The sequence below is a fragment of the Geotrypetes seraphini genome, chromosome 5 (assembly GCF_902459505.1).
Source record: "Geotrypetes seraphini chromosome 5, aGeoSer1.1, whole genome shotgun sequence".
NCBI lineage: Eukaryota > Metazoa > Chordata > Amphibia > Gymnophiona > Dermophiidae > Geotrypetes > Geotrypetes seraphini.
In genome coordinates, this window is record NC_047088.1 from 168,497,456 (window position 1) to 168,519,568 (window position 22,113).

Below are 22,113 nucleotides of genomic sequence, written 5' to 3' on the forward strand. Positions count from 1 at the left end.
GAGCCCGGGGATGTTTCACAGTTAACACTCTTCTGGGTGTAAACCCGTGACAGCCTTTCCCTGGGATTTCCCAGTGGTGGCTGTGTGACTGAGGGCTCTCCTGCTCCAATAATTTATATCACATTAAAGCTAGCTTAGTTCTTTGTGTGTCCTTGTCTCTTCCCCCTATCCATTGGTTACTCTTGGGGTTTGGGAGGTTTTTGCTTGTTTCGTCAGAAAGGTGTGGACATCCCTCTTACCAGCAATCTAAATGTATGGGGGTGGTTTGGAAAGTGTCAAGGGGGATGTTGGGGTGTGAGATAATGTCAGGGAGGTCGAGTGGGTATTGGGGAGTGTCGGGTGGGTGTTGGAAGTATCAGTGGTTCAGAGGATCGACGGGGCTAGTGCCAGGAGAGAGTGGGCATCCCTCCTGCCGTGGACAATATCAGGGGTGTCCATGCCACTGCTGCTCAGCTGATTTTTGCAGGGAGATTCCCTTGCCATGATCAGCTGATGGCAAGGGATCAGGTGCATTTCTCTAACCGGTGCCTGTGACTTGGGTGCCGGTTTCAGAATCAGGGTGGTTAGGCGGGTTTAAGCATCTGTCCATTAGGACAGATGCGATTCTGTATAGGATGCTGATGTGCAATTCTCAGCGGCCACTTAGGCAGCGGCTGAGACCAGCTTCCTATACAGAATTTCCCCCAAAGTGTATCTGAATTCAAGAAAGTTTGGGACAAGGAGAAGAGGGGTTAGTAGATGGCATGGTTAGACAGACTAGATAGGATATGTGGTCTTTATCTACCTTCTTTTTTCTATGTTTCTCTTTGTGGTGTGAATTGAAAAGAATACTAGTAGGGATATAATACTTTTTTCCATATTGTCAGAATGAACAGAAAAATGATGATATATTACATTACATTAGTGACTTCTATTCCGCCAGTACCTTGCAGTTCTAGGCGGATTACAAAAGAAGATAACTGGACATTTCCAGGAAAATTACAATTTAGGGAGCTGTTTACATGATTGAGACTTTGAAGGGAAAATTACAAGAGTGGTAGAGACTTTAAGGGGAAATTTACAAGAGAGGGGATGGACAAGGGGATGTGTTTTGATATTTAGATAAATTTTTTGAATAGCAGGGTTTTGATTTCTTTTCGAAATGATTTGAAGTCGCTCGTTGTTGTCAGCATGTTGGAGATGGAGTAATCAAGTTTTGCTGCTTGCGTCGCTAGTAGGTTGTCATACATCTTCTTGCGCTGAGTACATTTGAATGGGGGGTAGGTAAACGGGGTCTGAGTTCTCCTTTGTCTAGTTATATGGTTCCAATTTAGGTGATTGTTTAGGTATGTGGAGGCAGTGCCATTTATTACTTTGAATAATAGACAGTATAATTTGAATTGAATTCGCGCTTGTATAGGTAGCCAGTGTGAGTCTAGGTAGGCATGAACATATGAGACATATGAGTAATTAAGGAAGCTAACAAACTTGGAATATTATAAAATTGGGTGGTTTTAATTACCCTAATTTTGAATGGATAAATGTACCATTAGGAAATGCTAGGGACGTAAAATTCAAAGCGTTTATCTGGGAAAGAGAAACTCCTGCCCAGTTAAACCAAATTAAACCAATATTCTGTGGCATTTAACTAGGATGTGTTGCTGAATATTGGCTCTAACCAGCCATTTCAAAATGAGGCTCTGGAGATGTGGTCTGGGAAGGAGCCAGGACTTATACAGATGCTGATGATATTTGGTGTTGGCGCCTGCCTAGCTAAGTAATCGCACAGGACTGCACAAAGGGCTGTCGTAATTTTGGTTGCATGCCTATGCAGGTGCTGGCACCGAATATCAAGAGGCATCTGCATATCTTCAGGATAGTAACCTGATGATTCCTCTGTTCTCCCCCTCCCTCCCCTCCCTGAACAAATAAATAACTGCTTCATGAAGCGACTGGTTCAGCGAGCAACAAGAAAGGAGCTATTTTAGATCTAGTCCTTAGAGTAATGCAGAACTTGGTGTAAGAGATAATAGTGTTGGATCTGCTTAGTAATGGTGATCAAAATATGATCAGACTTGGATAAAGTAGTGTGGTTGCTGTGTCATTCCTTTTTAAGAGTAATAAATAGAAATTAAAAAACAAAAAACAAAGGAAAGGAAAGGAAAAGAAGGGGATACCTGTTTTAGGGGCCCTTTTACTAAGCTGCATTAAGTAGCTAATATGTCATTATTAGCTATTTTGGAGGATCCTGTCAGGTACTTGTATCTGGTTTGGCTATTATTGGAAGCAGGATGCTGGGCTAGATGGACCTTTGGTCTCCACCAGTATAGCCGTTCTTATATTCATATGTTCTTAATTCCACTAGCTGACCTAAGACACATTTTTCAGTCCACTTACCATGTAAAGATAAGTTGGAAGTAGGATGATAACTCTCCAAACTCATGAGTCATGACCAATGCTCCCTCTAGGGATTGACTGGGTGCGTGCAAAGTGTTTTTTATGGGGGGGGAGGGGTAATCTATCAATTTTCAAAACTAATACAAAGTGCCAGGAATTATATAGACATTATTAATCAATGTAAGCACTTAAATTCCATCACTAGCAATGCAGAAGAAAAATATCCCTCCCCTCCCAACCAACAATTTAATCAAGAATAAACCCAAAAGATTCCACCCCCCCCCACCCCGTCCTGGATATGTATAGAAATAAACAAAATAAAATAAAAGACAACTATGTTGAAGTAACAAAGGATGTCAATGGGCCCCAAACCAAATTAAAAAAATTGCTATGCCCCAACATATCAGCATTCATCTTTTCATATTTGTAACCTAAACATAAACTGGCCCACCAAAAAGGAAAGTTGAGGCGGTCGCAATTTTTCCAATTGCAGGTTATCATTTGCATAGCTATCCCTGTCATAATTAGGAAAAGCCTGCATTTGTAGCGATCCATGGGAGGCTTGATATGCAACAATTTTCCACATATAATTGTCTCATACGTCAAAGGGATTGTTGATTCCAGTATGAGGTTAATCTTTCCCAATATTTACTGTGCAACGTGTTTTTTTTGTGTGAGCGACAATTCTAAAATTGTTTTATTTTGTATGAGCAATAGGTTCTAAAAACCAGCAAGTTTCCAGATTTCCAAGTAGTTTTTGTGAGCTTAGAGGGAGCATAGGTCATGACATCCAACAAAGATCTCTTGGAGATTAGGAGCATTAGTGAAACCTCTGGCACACGGCTAGCAGCCTCTTAAAATACATGCTGCAGTTAGAAAGACTTTTAAAAATTCTTTGCGCATTGTCAAAGCCTGAAGCATGCAACTTCTCATAAAACTTAACTACTGATAGAAATGGATCAGCAGTTCTTTTGCGCCTCAGCTAAATTTCTTGAAAGTGTCCATTAGCCAAAGGAATGATTTGTGTTTTAGTATATTGACCTCTATTTCCAGCATAGAAATTTATCTGAACTAATAACTTTGCATAAGTTAGCAATAATTTCAGCAAATGTATATGTCACAAACCAATGGCTTGTCACAAAAGTCCATGGCAAAGTTCAGTCACCGTTCCCAACATCTCCACCGGTACATAAGCCCTTCCATGGAGGGTGGTTCAGTTTCAGCACAGAAGTATGGTCTGTTGATCAAAGTGCTCTGGAAGGCTGTGAGCTGGCAGATCTTTTTTAGGAGACAGAAAACACAAGTTTCAAAATTTATAAAGTGCACATTGAAATCTCAACATAAGAAAAACATGATCTATTTTATTACTTGAAAAGACACTGTTCGGTCCCAGAGAGGCCCTTAAGGAAGTCACAAATAAAAGGATTTACATTCTGTAGCTTGCACCTGCTGTCCCATCTCATTTAAAACGCATGCTTCAATCTGCTCAATTCATCAGGGAGAAGTGAAAACAAGAGAGGAAGAAAGATGAGAAATTTCTGATATATTTAAGGAAGTGCTGAGTAAAGACTTTAAGGCTGGTTGTTGCTTAGCCTAGCACTACACTGATGAGCAAGCTGCAAAGCTAAATTTCACTGCAGTAATTGAAAAGTTGTCTCCTAACATTATATACTTTGCTGTCCTTTAGGCAAGTTGTGTATGGTATATTCTTGACAAAGTAAAACTGTCAGGTCAATAAGCACAAACACAAATGTTACTGCATCCTCCCACTCCCCGAACAGCTAAATCAATGGTAATAAATTTAAGAGTAATTCAAAAACAGCACATTTAGAAAGATAATATTACATTCCACGGAAACTGCCCTTACTAAAGTTTCCAATGAGCTGTTCTTGGCCAGATCCAAAGGACTCTATTCTATTCTCATCCTTCTTGATCTGTCCGCCGCCTTTGATACTGTTGATCATCGCCTACTTCTTGAGACGCTGTCCTTGTTGGGATTCTGGGGTTCTGAACATAGCATATGAATGTAAGAATAGCCTTACTGGGTCAGACCAATGGTCCATCAAGCCCAGTAGCCCATTCTCGTTGTGTTCAATCCAGGTCCCTAGTACCTGGCCAAAACCCAAGGAGTAACAATATTCTATGCTACTGATCCAGGGCAAGTAGTGGCTCCAGGAAATTATCCACACCTTTCTTAAAACCAGCTATGCTATCCACTTTTACCACTACCTATGGCAATGCTTTCCAGAGCTTAACTATTCTCTGAGTGAAAAAATATTTTCTCCTATTGGTTTTAAAAGTATTTCCCTATAACTTCATCGAGTGTCCCCTAGTTCTGTCCTCTCCTGATTTTCTTCTTATCTCTCCCATCGCATGGTGATTCCTCCTTCACAGCCTTCTCACTATCAATTGATGTACCTTAAGGCTCTGTCCTGGGACCACTCCTTTTCTCAATCTATACTTGCTCACTTGGAGCGCTGATCTCCTCCCATGGATTCCAGTATCACCGCTATGTTGATGACTCCCAGATCTACCCCTCTGTGCCAAATATCTCTACTGAAACCCAGACCAGTCTCAGCCTGCCTGTCCAACATTGCCACCTGGATATCTCACCGCCATCTAAAACTGAATATGGCTAAAACAGAGCTGCTCATCTTCCCACCTAAACCCTCCTCTCCACTTCCCTCTTTCTCTATCTCTGTGGACAACACTCTCATCCTTCCTGTTTTGTCTGCTCATAATTTCAGGGTCATTTTTGATCCTTCTCTCTCCTTCACCACCCAGATACAACATATCACTAAACTCTGCCGCTTCTTCCTCTATAGTAGCAAAATCTGACCCGTCCTCTCTGAATACACTACTAAAATGCTTATCCACGCCCTCATCACCTCGCGCTTTGTCTACTGCAACTTGCTACTCTCGGGCCTTCCGCTTAGCCATCTCACTCCCCTCCAATCAATCCAGAATTTGTCTGCATGACTTATATTCCAGGAGAGCCACTATACTCACGTTACCCCTCTCCTAAAGTCACTTCATTGGCTTCCCATCAGTTTCTGAATACAATTCAAACTCCTCTTACTGACCTACAAATGCACTCACTCAGATGCCCCTTACTCTCTTCACTTATCTCCCCCTATGCCCCCCCCCACACCATAAGATCCGCTCAGCTGGTAAGTTCCCCCTATCTGTGCCCTTCTCTTCAACTGCCAACTCCAAACTCCATCCCTTCTGCCTTGCTGCACCATATGCTTGGAACAAGCTGCCCAAATCCTTATGGTGGGCTCCGTCTCAGACAGTGTTCAAGGCCCAGTTAAAAGCCCACTTCCTTGAGATTGCTTTTGACTCATAACTCCTCTCACCTTGGGTTCTGCCCCCGAAATCCACCTTAGGTTCTGCGTGCCCAACCCCAACAATCTAACTTGGATAGACAGACATGCATCTACAACCCTACAGTATATATGTCATGTCTGTCTGTCCAAGTTAGATTGTTATTGTGGATGGGCAGATTGGATGTCCTGTGCTCCATTCCTGTGTCTATTCTCCCCCTAAATGGCCCTCTCCTGTACCCCTTCCTCCGACTTTTATCTATCCTGGGCCCATCCAGCAGCACATCCCTCCCCCTTTGTGTTACCTGATCTCTTCTAGCAGTATGCCTCTTTTGTGTATCCAGCAGCACATCCCTCCCTCTTTGTGTTACCTGGTCTCTTCCAGCAGTATGCCTCTTTTTGGGTCTCCATTCTCCCCCTTGGTTTGTCTTGTGCTCCCGCACTGACCCTTTGTGTGTCCTGGACAGGTTGGACACCCCTGCTCTAGCCCATTTGTTTCTATCCTTCCCTTTCCATTTTCCCCCTTCAGCTGCACATGTATCAACATTCAGAGATCTATCTGTTTCCATACCCTGTTACCCATGAGATTACATTGTCCATGTCTGTCTTGGTTATTTGAAAGCGGTATTTGTTACCATCATGCTTGACACTTGAAGTGATGACAGAAGTTATTCTTCTGATTGCATTTTTGGAAAGCTGTGCATTTCTTCTAACAATTGTCAATCTGATGAGTACCATCTCTCTGCTTTTGCAAATCTGTTTGTCACCACATTACCTTGTCAAGTTTGCACAAATAAACATTGTAGACATTTCCCTTCTGTCACGTCATTCATTGCAACCTGTTTCTTCATAGCAGGTGTTTGTGCATTTCCATAAGGCCACAGCAATGTAGGTTGGCCCACAGGTGAATGGTGACAGATATAGCAAAGCCTTGTGTGTGCCCTATAGTTCCCATTGTGGAGGCTTGCCCCTCATAGGCTGGTGGTGTGAGACTGCAGACCAGTTCATCCATCAGCCCTGCATCCCAGGGTGTGCTGTTATTACTAACAAAGATGAGATACACACATTGTCATGGAAAACAATGGGAAAAGTGTAGTTACTTACCTGTAACGTAGGTTCTCCGTGGACAGCAGGATAGTCAGCCACATATGGGTGTTGTCCCAACAGCTCCCAATTTGCCAGCTTCCAGTTTCCGCAAATTGGGAGCTGTTGGGACAACACCCATATGTGGCTGACTCATCCTGCTTGTCCTAGGAGAACTATATTTACAGTCAACTCCCCTCCCACGCCCATAACTTTGTTTATAAGTTAGTGCAACTGTCTTGGAAAGCATAATGTCCCATTGGATGTGTCCATAAGACCTGCCTCTGCTCACCGGCTGCCACTACTGCATCGGGTAAGCGAGTGAATATGTGGAGGGGGAATGTGTGGAGGGGGTATGTTGTAAGGAGTCTTCATTTAAAAATACCTCTGGAGAAATATTGTAAAACTATCTTCATCAAAAGTTTTTCACTCAAACCCCCATCTCACTCACCAAACTTACTTCTCGCTTTGGGATCCACCGGGACTTTGAATCACTGAGGCGCCGGTACAGGCATATGTGGAGGATCTACCCTCGACTGATAAGAATTTGTGAGTTGAAAAGGTCAAGAGCGAAGCTGAATTACAGAGAAAAAATTTTGTATAAACGAGGATATAAATATTGTGGATCAATGAAGAGCTGAGCTGAATTGTAGAGTTTGATATTCTCTAACAGCAATCTAAAGATCCAGCAAGCTGCAACAGTGGAAGTTATTTATTAGCCAGCTATTAGTAATGTATATATATGGATATGATTTAATCAATCTAAAACTAAAAAGAGATTTAACTTTCAACACCAGCATTTATGCCTGCCAAAATATAGGGCTAATTTTACGAAGCCGCGGTAACGGTTTAACGCACGTAATAGCGTGCGCTAAACCGCCAGACGCACTAGCCGCTACCGCCTGATTAAAAATCGCGTGCATTAAAGCTGCTACCGCAGCTTCGTAAAAGGAACCCATAGTGTAAATGTTGGTGCTTAATTCATGGCAGGAGAAATGGAAGGACTTTGGGGAAAGTTTAACACCATTAAATTCATATTTCGCAGCCTATTCTCCATAAATTCCATTTATTCCTCATTGAGATGATATTTTTGACCATAGCTGCTTTAAAGTCCTGCAACGATGTAATCTTAGGGCTTAAATCCCTTATCTGTTCAATCTGTGTTGTAATCACACTTTCCGGGGCATTATGAGAATCTTCTAGTCTACTGAGTTCCTTCCACACGTGCAATCTTGCCACTCATTGTTTGCTTCAACATATTTAAAGCTGACCATATAGACTCCAGTGTCACTGTGGTGGGTTTCACCAATGCTGACAAACTTTAGGGAATCCTCCTCCACCCACCACCAACTCTCCAGCCTTGGCATGCTGAAACCGACCATTTGGGAAACCACCAGCGTTTCCTGGGTCAAAAAATGCATTATCTGGAGCCACCTCAGCTTGTATCAAAGGAGGCAAAACCGCCACTCCTCTGCTTTCTAAAGATTCCAGTTGCTCCCCTGTCAATGTTAGAGACTGCCCCAGTTGAGAAGATCTATCATAGTCATCAGGGCTCAAAGTTATCTCAAGTCGGAGATGAGCACCTTCCCCTATCCCTAAAGTGAGGACTGTACTTAATGATAAGGAAGCTGACTTTGCCATTCCAAAAAGCTGAGTAGTTTGCTGGTTCTATGGAAGGGTTTCATTGGGAAAAACCCTAGTTTTACCCTTTCTCTTCATCATTCGAGCAACTGACTTCAATACAAAGCAAAATGAAAGCTGGTAGGAGCACAACTCACAGCGTCCAACCCTGCCAGTGCCATATTGGATCTTTCCTCCACTAGCAATTAATTTTTAAAACTCAGATGCATAGTATTGAGTGAAAAGCTGACTTAACAGCCCAATATTAGTTGTAAATAGAAAGGGCTAGATTTAGGTTGATGCAAGAATAGACCAAGTAATTATCCACACAGTGGTGACTGTCTGGGTAACTTATACATTTATGCAAGGCCTGCTGAATTGTGCCAGCATGGTTACTGCATTACCCACCTATTCGGTATCACTGAAAATGGGGAAAAAGTAAAACACCGTGGTCATCATGTAACATATTTAATTCGAATCACTTTAACTGCTGATTAACAGGCCCATTGTGTTGACAGAAAGGGTGGCAGATGCGTGGAAAAGTCCCCCAGAAGAGGTGGTGGAGACAGAGATTGTGTCTGAATTCAAGAGGGCCTGGGGAAGGCACGTGGGATCTCTCAGAGAGAGAAAGAGATAATGGTTACTGCGGATGGGTAGACTAGACGGGCCATTTGGCCTTTACCTGCCGTCATGTTTCTATATTTCACCTGTAGTCTTCAGTTTTTCTGCAGACACTAGTTTGTACCTTGCTTTCACCAGATTTTCCAACGCTTTGACCCAAGTGCGTGTGTTTATGGTACCTACATTTGAGACAGGCTCTTGATAAAGGCACATACGCCGAAACACTGCCAGTGTCTAGTCTTTGAGCTATTGTGACATATTCTCCAATAAAGTGATTTTTTGAATTATACACCCTTGGCTGAACTTTTTTTTTTTCAGTTCAAAAAGTTTTTTATTGAAAATTTTTTTACAAAACACAAAAATGAAATATTCAGTACAAATTTGTTGGCACTGATACAACAGTCAAAAGGTCAGTGGGATAAAGAAATATGGAGAAATGCTGAACTTTTGACATCTTGTCCTCACAACTCCTCATTGTGTTCTATGTTTCATTTGGCATGATATTGTTTATGATTTAAAATTTCAAAGCCATATGAAATCATCACGACCAGCAGAATCCCACAAGGACTACATACAGCATCTCCATTTCTCTGATCTTTCTGTTCATGCATTTTCATTTGCATAGACCCCCAACTACATATTAAATTGAATGAATAACTAAGTATTCAACACACGGATTATTGTGGTAGATCTCACACACGCCCACACTCACTAATTCTTTCATTTTCCATTTTCTCAGTTCTGTTTGAGATACTTAATGCAATATTTTACCAACAAAAAAAAGGAAATATTGAATTTGATTTGCATGATCCTAACAAGTAATTTCAGAAAAATCTATGTAGAACTTATTTAATGTATTTGCTTTTGTTTTTTGCTACAGCTTCCGTCTGCATGAAGTGATTTACATCATAAAACTGACTATCTGCCCTTTCAAATATAAAAACAAACAAAAAACATCATACTACATATCATAAAACTAATTAGATAAGAACATAAGAACATAAGAAGTTGCCTCCACTGGGTCAGACCAGAGGTCCATCCCGCCCAGCGGTCCGCTCCCGCGGCGGCCCATCAGGTCCGCGACCTGTGAAGTGGTTACTGACCACTTCTATAACCTACCTCAAGTTCTATCTGTACCCCTCTATCCCCTTATCCTCCAGGAACCTATCCAAACCTTCCTTGAACCCCTGTACAGAGTTCTGGCTTATCACCTCCTCCGGAAGCTTGTTCCATGTGTCCACCACCCTCTGGGTAAAAAAGAACTTCCTAGCATTTGTTCTAAACCTGTCCCCTTTCAATTTCTCCGAGTGACCCCTAGTGCTTGTGGCTCCCCACAGTTTGAAGAATCTGTTCTTATTCACTTTCTCTATGCCCTTTAGGATTTTGAAGGTTTCTATCATGTCCCCTCTAAGTCTCCTCTTCTCCAGAGAGAACAGCCCCAGCGTTTTTAACCTGTCAGCGTAAGAGAAATTTCCCATACCTTTTATCAGTTTAGTCGCCCTCCTCTGCACTCCTTCGAGTACCGCCATGTCCTTTCTGAGGTACGGCGACCAGTATTGAACACAGTACTCCAGGTGCGGGCGCACCATTGCGCGATACAGCGGCATGATGACTTCCTTCGTCCTGGTTGTGATACCCTTTTTGATGATGCCCAGCATTCTGTTTGCTTTCTTTGAGGCTGTCGCACATTGCGCCGATGGTTTCAGTGATGTGTCAACCATCACCCCCAGATCCCTTTCAAGGTTACTCACCCCTAGCGGTGTTCCCCCCATTTTGTAGCTGAAGATCGGGTTCTTTTTCCCTACGTGCATGACTTTGCATTTTTCTACTTTAAAACTCATTTGCCACTTATTTGCCCAGTCTTCCAGTCTCGTTAGGTCCCTTTGCAGGTTTTCACAGTCTTCCTTGTTCCTAACCCTGCTGCAGAGTTTGGTGTCATCAGCAAATTTGATAACCTCACATTTTGTCCCCGTCTCCAGATCGTCAATAAATATATTGAACAATAGAGGTCCTAGCACCGACCCCTGTGGAACTCCGCTCGTGACCCATTGCCAGTCTGAGTATTGTCCCTTTACTCCAACCCTCTGTTTCCTGCCTGCCAACCAGTGTTTGATCCATCGGTAGATATCCCCTTGCACCCCGTGGTTCCACAGCTTTTTTAGTAGCCGTTCGTGAGGTACCTTGTCGAAGGCTTTTTGGAAGTCAAGGTAAATGATGTCTATGGATTCCCCCTTATCCATCTGGCTGTTTATTCCCTCGAAGAAGTACAGCAAGTTTGTGAGGCACGACCTTCCCTTGCAGAAGCCATGCTGGCTCGCCTTCAGTTGCCCATTTTTTTCTATGTGTTCGCAGATTGTGTCCTTTACCATTGCTTCCATCATCTTTCCCGGAACCGAGGTCAAGCTCACAGGCCTGTAGTTTCCCGGGTCACCCCTTGATCCCTTCTTAAAGATGGGCGTGACATTTGCCATTTTCCAGTCCTCTGGGATCTCTCCAGTTTTTAGGGAGAGGTTACATATTTGGCGAAGTGTCTCTGCTATTTCGTTTCTCAGTTCTTTTAGTACCCTTGGGTGGATGCCGTCTGGGCCTGGTGATTTGTCGCTCTTCAGTCTATCTATCTGTCTGAGGACATCCTCTTTGCTTACCTCTAGTTGTACCAGCTTTTCGTCGTGTTCCCCGTTTATAATCACCTCAGGTTCTGGGATATTGGATGTGTCCTCTCTGGTGAAGACTGACGAGAAGAATTTGTTTAACCTGTCAGCTATCTCTTTTTCCTCCTTTATCGCTCCTTTCCTGTCTCCGTCGTCCAGTGGTCCCACTTCCTCTCTGGCTGGTTGTTTCCCTTTCACATACCTGAAGAAGGGTTTGAAGTTTCTTGCTTCTCCTGCCAGTCTTTCCTCATATTCTCTCTTTGCTTTCCTGACCTCTCGATGGCACTCTTTCTGGTGCCTTTTGTGCTCTTCCTGGTTCTCCCTTGTTGGTTCCTTTTTCCATTTCTTGAAGGATGATTTCTTGTCTCTTATCGCCTTATTAACTGCAGTTGTTATCCATGCTGGGTTTCTAGTTCGATTTTTTTTGCACCCTTTCCTGAACCTTGGGACGCACAGGTCTTGTGCCTCGAGCACTGTGCCTTTAAGCAGTGTCCAGGCTTCCTTTACGGTCTTCATCTTCCCTGAGCTGTTGCTGAGCTTTTTTCCTACCATTTTCCTCATGTCTTTGTAGTTTCCTTTTCTGAAGTTGAGTGCTGTCGTTGTGGTTCTTTTCACCTTTGATGTTCCCATGTTTAATTTGTACTGGATCATGTTGTGATCGCTGTTCCCTAACGGTGCTAGTACCACCACTTCCTTTGCGGGTCCTTCTAGCCCGTTGAGGATTAGGTCTAGAGTAGCATCCCCTCGCGTTGTTTCCTTGACCAGCTGCTCCATGAAACAGTCTCTTATCACCTCTATAAATTTAGTTTCTTTTGTGCAATTTGAGTGCCCAATGTCCCAATCTATTCCCGGATAGTTGAAATCCCCCATAACCACCACCCTTCCACTTTTGCACACCTGCCTCAGTTCGGCCTCCAGGTCCAGGTCGTTTGCTTCTGGCTGTCCTGGTGGGCGATAGTAAAGTCCCAATTTGATGTCAGCTCCTTCCCCTCCTGTTAGCTTAACCCATAGTGACTCCAGACTGTCTGCCCTTATTGTTGTTTCTGATCTGGATGAAGGAATGTAGTCCTTTATATACAGTGCTATTCCACCCCCCTTCTTGTGCTCCCTGTCCTTCCTGTAGAGTTTGTACCCTGGCAGGGCCACATCCCATTTGTTGTCCTCTGACCACCATGTCTCTGTGATTCCTATTATGTCTAGGTCCTTATTTCTGGCTATAACTTCTAGCTCCCCCATTTTGGTCCTTAGGCTCCTAGCGTTTGTATATAGGCAATTTAAGTCCTGGTTAGTTACCTGTCTGTTCCCTAATTACATGTAAAACATAACTAGAAAATAAACCAGAACTTTTACATTACTCTCCTCTCTCCCATACTACCTCAACCCAGAGTTCTTGTAAGCAAATCAATTAACAAAATAGTAGATTGACTGACCCTATCTGGTCAATAATCAGAATGATTTAGCTGGGCAGGAGAACCTCTTGCCAACTTAAATTGCTTGTTCCCGCCTAACCGCCTAATATTCTGTGATGTTTAATTGGTCAGTGCAGCTGAATATCAACATTAATCTCCGCTGCACTATCCACATATAGCCTAAGGGGCTCATAATCGAAAGAGAAAACATCCAAAAACCGGCCTAAGTGGGCACTTGGACGAACATTTCCCAAATACGTCCAAGTGCAGATACTAAAAACGGGTTTTGGATGTATTTCTAAACGACCTAGGCCTTCATAGTGCCGCTGAACGACCAAAGCTAAACGGGGCGTTTCAGGAGGAGTGTCGAGGGCGGGAGTTGGGCGGGACATGGGCCGGCTTAGACTTAGTCGTACAGCATATATAACCGAAAGTTATTCAGCCCACAATCGACGGAACTTGGACGTTGTGACTTAGACCATCTAAAACATGGTCTAAGTCACAAAAACCCACCTAAACTCACCAGATAAGCACTGAAAACACATAATACAGACCCCCCACACACTACCCCAGTGATCCCCGACCCCCCCCACCCCATAAAAATATTAATAACACCTTTAAAATTCAGCCTCCAGACCATCATCACCTGGTAGCCTGGCATAGGAAAGCCTAGTCGTCTAGCACAGAGGCAGCTTAAGTCGTCTTGGGGGTGGGTAGGGACTCATGGAAAGGAGGACCCATGCCCATAAGCCCCTGTAATCACTGCATTGATACTTAAACATGTGCACTCCCCTATACATCCCCAAAACCCTTTTTTTACTGGCATATAAGTGGCTCCTGCAGCCATAAGGGCTATTGGGGTAGTAGATAAGTGGGTCTAGGGGATTCTGGAGGTGGTTTGGGGGGCTTACCATGACCTATAAGGGAGTTGTAGTGAGGAGAAGACATGGCACCCTTTTTGTGAAGTTCACAGCAGTGCCCTGTAAGGTACCCCACTATTTAGGTGGTATATCTGGGTGTTCGGTCTATCACTTTTCAGACCCCTCCCACATCCAACAGGGCTTGTTCTAGGCATTTTAGACTTGGATGAAAAGTTAGACGAAAATGTGGTATAAAGATGGATGATTTAGCGACTTGGACGATCAGATCTGCAGGACGTATAAAAAGCACTAAAAATTACATACACAAATTTGGGCATGTGCCCAATTTCCATGCACAATTTAATTAAATAATGAGCCAATTAGTGTTAATAATTGGGATCTTAACAATAAATTTTTGATGCTAATTGAATTTAAATAAAAATGACATAGGTATTAGGTATTCATGCATACATTTTACGTGCAGTTGCAAAAATGGGGCACAGCCATGCAGGGGTTCATAGGTGGATTAGGGACGTACCTGAAATTTAAGCACATATTGTAAATGGCCATGCCTAAAGTTGGGCGCAATTCTTGGTGCCAAGTGCTAGTCTATAAATGTTGCCTAACTTTGAGTACCATTTATAGAACAGCACTAAGTACTACTTTTTTTCTGCACTGATTTTGTAGGCCATTTATAGAATCCAGTCCTTGGTTCTGGGAAGACCAGTGGTTGGAGCTTGGACAGAACTGTTACTTAACTGTGTAGTGGTGATAGATAACTAAACAGTTATGTAAATGGCTAATGTTAGGACAGCAAAAAAGTTGTCCTAACTTTAGCCACTTTAAGTTAATTGGGCACTGGCCTGAATATAGGCATCTTGTTGATCACAGAAACAACTCCTACTATTAAAGAGCATACATAAACTGCCGCTGCTGGTCAAAATGAAACTCTTTGACCATCAGTGGTGACTTTTGTTTATAGTGGCTATTTTATGCAGTGACCTTTTTGAGTTGAGGACCCACTCTGAATCCTATATTGATCCCAATGAGTAACTAATATGCAAAAGGTTTTGAAGGACCTCTGAAGTAAGCACATGCTGAAACACAGCTGTGTCGGGTGGCTAAATAAAGGTTCTTCAGTGTGACTTTTCAGTATCTGTTATTCATGTCCTCAGCCATCTCTGCTCTTTCATGAACATTCATTTGATGTGACATGTCAACAACATTTTGTATCAGCTATTGTCCAACATGACAAGAAAAAAATCTGAAATTTCTGATTTTTTCTGTGTCGTAAATAATGCAGACTATCCAAAAGATCATTCACTCTTTGCCAAAAGTGCACAATATTCACAAATACTGTAAAACCTTTGTGAACTGTGCACCCTCTTCATGAAGTATGAATGGTTTTCTCAAAGACTACAAACTATTTGTGAATAGCGTGAACTATTGGAAAAAAGAGTGATCTTGTTCTCACTATTGTTAAAATAGATATTGTGAACTATTCAATATATTGGTTTCCAAAATTAAAAAATTATAATGTAAACAAAGAGATCAAAATGAAGGTATGCATAAATTACACAAGAAATGAAACAAAACCAAGAATTATGCCCTGCACACCCCTAATTTGTACATACTGCTAGCTAAAAAGGTAGGTTAGAAATTAATAAATTAACATTAAATTAGAGAGCTGCATGGGAATGGGGATAACGGAAATCCCGCGGGACCCACATGGATCTTGCGGGTTCCCCCTTCAGGTCACAGGGATCTCGTGGAGATGCCCATTCTGATCATCGGGATCCCATGGGGATGCCCCTCGTGGTTTCGGAGATCCCACGGGGTTGGGAGACAGCTCGAGCCGAGTGGCTCATCTTCTTTTCCTGCCATCCTGCAGCATGCAGCGCTTCCAGCATGCCACAGGTAGCTGACCCGGAAGTCTTCCCTCGACGTCAGAGCTGACGTTGGAGGCATGGCTTCGCATCAGCCATATGGAGCGTGCAAGGCCGGCTACCCTGCGAAGAAGTGCAGCAGCATTCGGGAAATCTAGTGTCTTGCGGGAGGGGGCAGAAAAGGCAGGATCTGCTGCCCTGAGAAGAAGTGCAGCACTCGGGAGAGGTAGTCTTGAGGGAGGGAGCTTCAGTGAACTTTCAGTATAATTTTAGGATGTCTTCCATTTAAAACAAAGAATTATTTTTATGAAAGAAAGAAATATAATCCAATTTTTCAGAACATGAGATCCACAAACAGACTGGAAGGGGTAATAAGAGAAATGTTGGGCATGGGGCTGGTGGGAAGGGGCGAAAGATGAGAAAGGGATAAATGCTGGACCATGGTAGGAGGAACCAATGGACAGCAACAGAAGAATTTGCAGGAGGCGGGAAAGTGGAAAAAAGAAACTGGGACCAACTTGATGGAAAAATAAGTCTCCAGACAACAAAGGTAAAAAATGGAATTTATTGACTAAAATATGTTAGCTTTCGGAAATGTATATAGCAGATGTCTTTGTATTGTATTCAAAAGAAAAGGAAATGAATTTCTGGTTTTATTTCTACAGTGCTGAAGTACTTGCTGACCCTTGTTGTGGCTAGTGGGGATCACCAAGCACCGCCAGCAGAGTACCTCCTCTAGAGAGGGCCAGAACTCCCCTCCACCAAGCACAGCAGTCACTGGCAACATCCATGAGCCACTGAAGTGCCAGCATCTGTGACTCAGGGACGCTACTGCTGCCTGCCAAGCTTGCAAAAGTGACCCTGGCCAACTGCAAAGGAAGTCCTCAGCTGACAGCTTGGGGATTCTCATCAGCTGAGTATTTATATTTTATATTTACATTAGAGGCTTTGGTAGAAACCCGTTTACAAAGTATGCATTCTTCCCAATTAAATTTTCCAAATGAATAAAGTGTCTTTGCTTATTTGTAAATGGGTCTCTACCAGAGCCTTTAATTCAGTAGCATAATTAAATGAAATAACTACTTCTGAAGTTTATAGGGACGGGTGGGGATGGATTTGATTCCAGCGGGGATGGGACTGATTCTACTGGGGATGGGCGAGGACAGATTTGATTTCTGTCCCCACGCAATTCTCTACATTAAATACTCACATAGGAGGTAATATCCTTTTACGGTTTGAGGTTGAAAGACAGAAAACAGAAAGTGGGTTTAAATGGTCAATATGCTCAATGGAGAAGGGTAAATAGTGAGGTTCCCCAGGGGTCTGTGCTGGGACCGCTGCTTTTTAACATATTTATCAATGATCTAGAGATGGGAATAACAAGTGAGATAATTAAGTTTGCTGATGACACTAAGGGGTCCTTTTACTAAAGTGCATTAGACGTTTTAGCATGCGCTAAACGCTAATGCGTCCATAGACTATAATGGACACATTAGCATTTAGCATGCGCTAAAACGGCTAATGTGCCTTAATAAAAGAACCCCTAAGCTGTTAAATTGCAAGAGGATTGTGAAAAATTGCAAGAACACCATGCGAGACTGGGAGACTGGGTATCAAAATGGCAGACAACATTTATTGTGAGCAAATGCAAAGTGGAACATGTGAGAAAGAACTATAGCTATGGGATGCAGGGTTCTACGTTAGGAGCTATTGCCCAGAAAAAGGATCTAGGTGTCATTGTTGAGGATACTTTGAAACCCTCAGCTCAGTGTACAGCAGTGGCTAAGAAAGTAAATACAATGTTAGGAATTAGGAAAGGAATGGAAAACAAAGATGAAAATGCTTTAATACCCTTGTATGGCTCTATGGTACCTCGAATACGGTTTGCAGTTCTGGTCACCACATGTCAACAAAGATATAGGGGAATTAGAAAAGGTACAGAGAAGGGATGGGATAACTTCCCTATGAGGAAAGGTTAAAGAGACTAGGGCTTTTCAGCTTGGAGAAGAGACAGATCAGGGGTGATATCACAGAGGTCTATAAAATAATGAGTGGAATGGAAAAGGAAAATGAAAATCGTTTGTTCACTCTTTCCAAATATACTAGGACTAGGGGGCATGCGATGAAGCTACTAAGTAGTAGATTTAAGACAAACCAGAGAAAATATTTCTTCATACAACGTGCAATTAAATTCTGGAATTTGTTGCCAGAGATTATGGTGAAATCAGTTAGCTTAGCGGTGTTTAAAAAAAAGGTTTGGATCATTTCCTAAAAGTGAAGGCCATAGGCCATTATTGAGATAGCTTGGGGAAATCCACTGCTTATTCCTAGGATAAGCAGCATACAATCTGTTGTACTACTTGGGATCTAGCTAGGCACTTGGGACCTGGGTTGCCCATTGTTGGAAACAGAATACTGAGCTTGATGGACCTTCAGTTTGTCCCAGTCTGACAATTCTTATATTCATGTGGTATGGGTGTCACAAGGATCTACTCTTCCTCATTTGCATCTCTTCCTTTGCCTCTTTCCCTGAAGGGTGGAGATAAGACAGAATAAATAATGCAGCTATTCATCATGGTAAGCATTATCTGCACTGCTAATTCGCCTTCATTTTTGTCACATAAGAACGTATAAGTGCCTTACTAGCTCAGAATCCTGTTTCCAACAGTTGCCAGTTCAGATCGCATGTAAACATAGAAACATAGAAGATGACGGCAGAAAAGGGCTACAGTCCATCAAGTCTGCCCACTCTGCTTACCCACCCCCTGTCTATGCCCTAATGACCCAATTTCCTTATCTTGACCCTCGTAGGGATCCCACATGGGTATCCCATTTATTCTTAAAGTCTGGCACGCTGTCTGCCTCGATCACCTGCACTGGAAGCTTGTTCAAATGATCAACCACTCTCTCTGTGAAGAAATATTTTCTGGTGTCGCCATGAAATTTTCCGCCCCTGAGTTTGAGCGGGTGCCCTCTTGTGGCCGAGGGTCCCTTGAGAAAGAAAATATCATCTTCCACTTCGACACGTCCCGTGAGGTACTTAAATGTTTCGATCATGTCTCCCCTCTCCCTTCGTTCCTCGAGAGTGTAGAGCTGCAATTTGTTCAGTCTCTCTTCGTACGAGAGACCCTTGAGCCCCGAGATCATCCTGGTGGCCGTCCGCTGAACCGATTCAATTCTGCGCACATCTTTACTGTAATGTGGCCTCCATAATTGCACACAGTACTCCAGATGAGGTCTCACCATGGCCCTTTACAACGGCATTATGACTTCAGGCTTTCGGCTGACGAAACTTCTATTGATACAACCCAATATCTGCTTTGCCTTAGATGAAGCCTTCTCCACTTGATTGGCAGTTTTCATGTCTGCACTAATGATTACTCCTAAAACTCGTTCTGCTGAAGTCCTAGTTAAAGTACGTCTTGCATGGATTTCCGCTTCCGAGGTGCATGACCTTACATTTCTTAGCATTGAAGCCTAGCTCCAAGGTTGAGGACCAACTTTCCAATGTAAGCAGGTCCTGCGCCATATAATTCTGTAAACTGCATTCACTTATATTACATAGTTTGGCGTCATCGGCAAATAGTGTTATTTTACCTTGAAGCCCTTGAGTAAGATCCCCTATGAATATGTTGAAAAGGAGTGGACCCAGGACCGAGCCCTGCGGTACTCCACTGGTCACCTCCGATGTTTTAGAGAGGGTTCCATTAACCACCACCCTCTGAAGTCTGCCAAAAAGTAACAAGATTCCATGCTACTTAACCTCAGAAATAAGCAGTGCATTCAGGTTATGGACTACAGGAATTTGTCCAATCCTTTTCACTTAAACTGTTTTTACAACGTGTTCCAGCAATGAGTTCCAAAGCTTAACCATATCACTGAATGAAAAATATTTTCTCCTATTTATTTTAAATGTACTACTATGTAATTTTATAGAGTGTCCCCCTAGTTCAGTTCTTCTCAACCATTTTTTTAAATTCAAGGACACACTTTCCCACTGCTACTTAGATTTATGTCCATCTTATCTGCTGGAAGCAATACCTGCTGAGTGTGTGATCTGGGTTTGTTTTATGATTCTTTTCAGAAGGACCGATTTCCAAGTTCTCCGTGTAATCATCTTAATGCTAATCTTTTCCATTGTAGACCCATCATTGTGGATCTCTCTCCCTATCAATTTAAGACATTATTTTTCAACTGAACATCTGACAATATGAGTTCAAGCTATACAATCTTCCATTGATTACTGTAATGCCACCTTTCATGAATCTCTTCATAAAGGTGATTTAAAAAAATCACAATTTATACAGTATGTTATATATTGGATGTACTGAAATTTACTTGGACTACCTACAACTGTTGCAAAATGCGGCAGCCAGTTTCAGTTTGGCTACAATTGAATTTGGCTACAATTACAATAGTTTGGCTACAATAGAATTTCTCCTACTTTAGACTAAACTAAACTTTAAGGGGTTCATAATCAAAAAAAAAAAAAAAAGTCTAAAAAGTGTCCTAAGTGGATACTTGGACGATCAAAAAGCCTGATCGTCCAAGTACCCATAACCAAAGCTGGTTTTTAGACGTATCTAAAAACAGCTTAGGCCTTTCCCCTGCCACTAAACGCACAGAGAGAAAAGAGGTGTGTTTAGAGGAGGGGAAAGGGTGGGCAGTGGGCGGGAGGTGGGCCGACCTAAACCTAGGTGTACAACAGGTATAACCAAAACAGTTAAAGGTTGCCTAGTTGGCACTTAGACCTTTTTGACTTAGACAAAGTCAAACCAGGTCTAAGTGTTGAAAAAGGGGCCGCTGAGCTCATGGCTGCTGGTGCGATCAGTTCAGCGGCCTGGCAACCTACCCACCACAACCATCGCGGCAGGAGAAATGCCCAATCTCTCCTGCCGTGATACATCACCCTCCCCCCCCGACAATGTCGGGGCAAGAGGGAACCCAAGCCCTCTTGCCCCCGTCGAACCGCGGCCCCCACCTGACAACATCGGGGCAAGAGGGAGCTCAAACCCTCCTGCCCTGCGATCGCTAACCCCCCCAATTACAGTCAGGCAGGAGGGAACCCAAGCCCTCCTGCCCTGGGCACCCTCGGCACCCCCGACAACATTGGGGCAAGAGGGAGCCCAAGCCTTCTTGCCCCGGCGATCATGCCCCCCCGACTCGATATGGCCAGGAGGGAACCCAAGCCCTCCTGGCACCGGCGACCCCCTACCCCTCATCCCCCACAACAATACGGGCAGGAGGGATCCCAGGCCCTCCTGCCCTCGACACAACCCCCCTGCCCCAACAACTGCCCCCCCAGAACCCCTGATCGCCCCCCCCCCCCGCTGACCCGTGACTCCCCGGCTGACCCCACGACCCCTCAACCCCCATCTCCCTTCCCCGTACCTTTAATATTGGCCAGACGGACGGGTGCCAAGCCTGCCCGTCCGGCAGGCCAGCTGGGTCCAGAATGGGGCTGGATTGGCCCAGGTGGCAGAAACCCCACCCACAGGTGGGACCTGAGGAACCTGGGCTAATTTTCTGATTCTTTTCCACTTATTTTTATAAACTGATTCTTCTTTTTTTTAAAAAAAAATTATTTATTTATTTTCCACATATTAACAGTATAAAAGTATAACAACATATAATAAATCAAGAAAAGCACAATCTGTCATAGAGAAAAATACCCTCCAGGGATTCAAGGCAAAGTTAGACAAGTTCCTGCTAAATAAGGGCATACGCTGGTAGGGCTAGTCTCAGGGTGCTGGTCTTTGACCGGAGGGCCGCCACGTGAGCGGACTGCTGGGCATGATGGACCACTGGTCTGACCCAGCAGTGGCAACTCTTATGTTCTTATGTTACAATCATCTTATGAATATACATGAACAACCATTTTATCCCCCCCACCCACACATCCCCTCAATAACAAAACAAAAAAATCAAATATATAGGGCTCCTTTTACTAAGGTGCATTAGGGCCTTAACACACAGAATAGCATGCGCTAAATTGCCGCGCGTACTAGACCTTAATGCCAGCATTGAGCTGGCGTTATTCTAGAAGCGTACCGCATGGTAATTTTGTGCATGCGTTAAAAACGCTAGTGCACCTTCATAAAAGGAGCCCATAGTAATTTAATCCCATCCTGGATGTATATGCTCAAAGGACCCAAATTAAGATAGAAATATCCTCCCCTCCCTGGATGTGTATGGAAACAAACAAAAACCAAAGATAGCTACAATGAAGTAACAAAAGACATCAACGGTCCCCAAACCAGTTTAAACAAATTACTATGCCC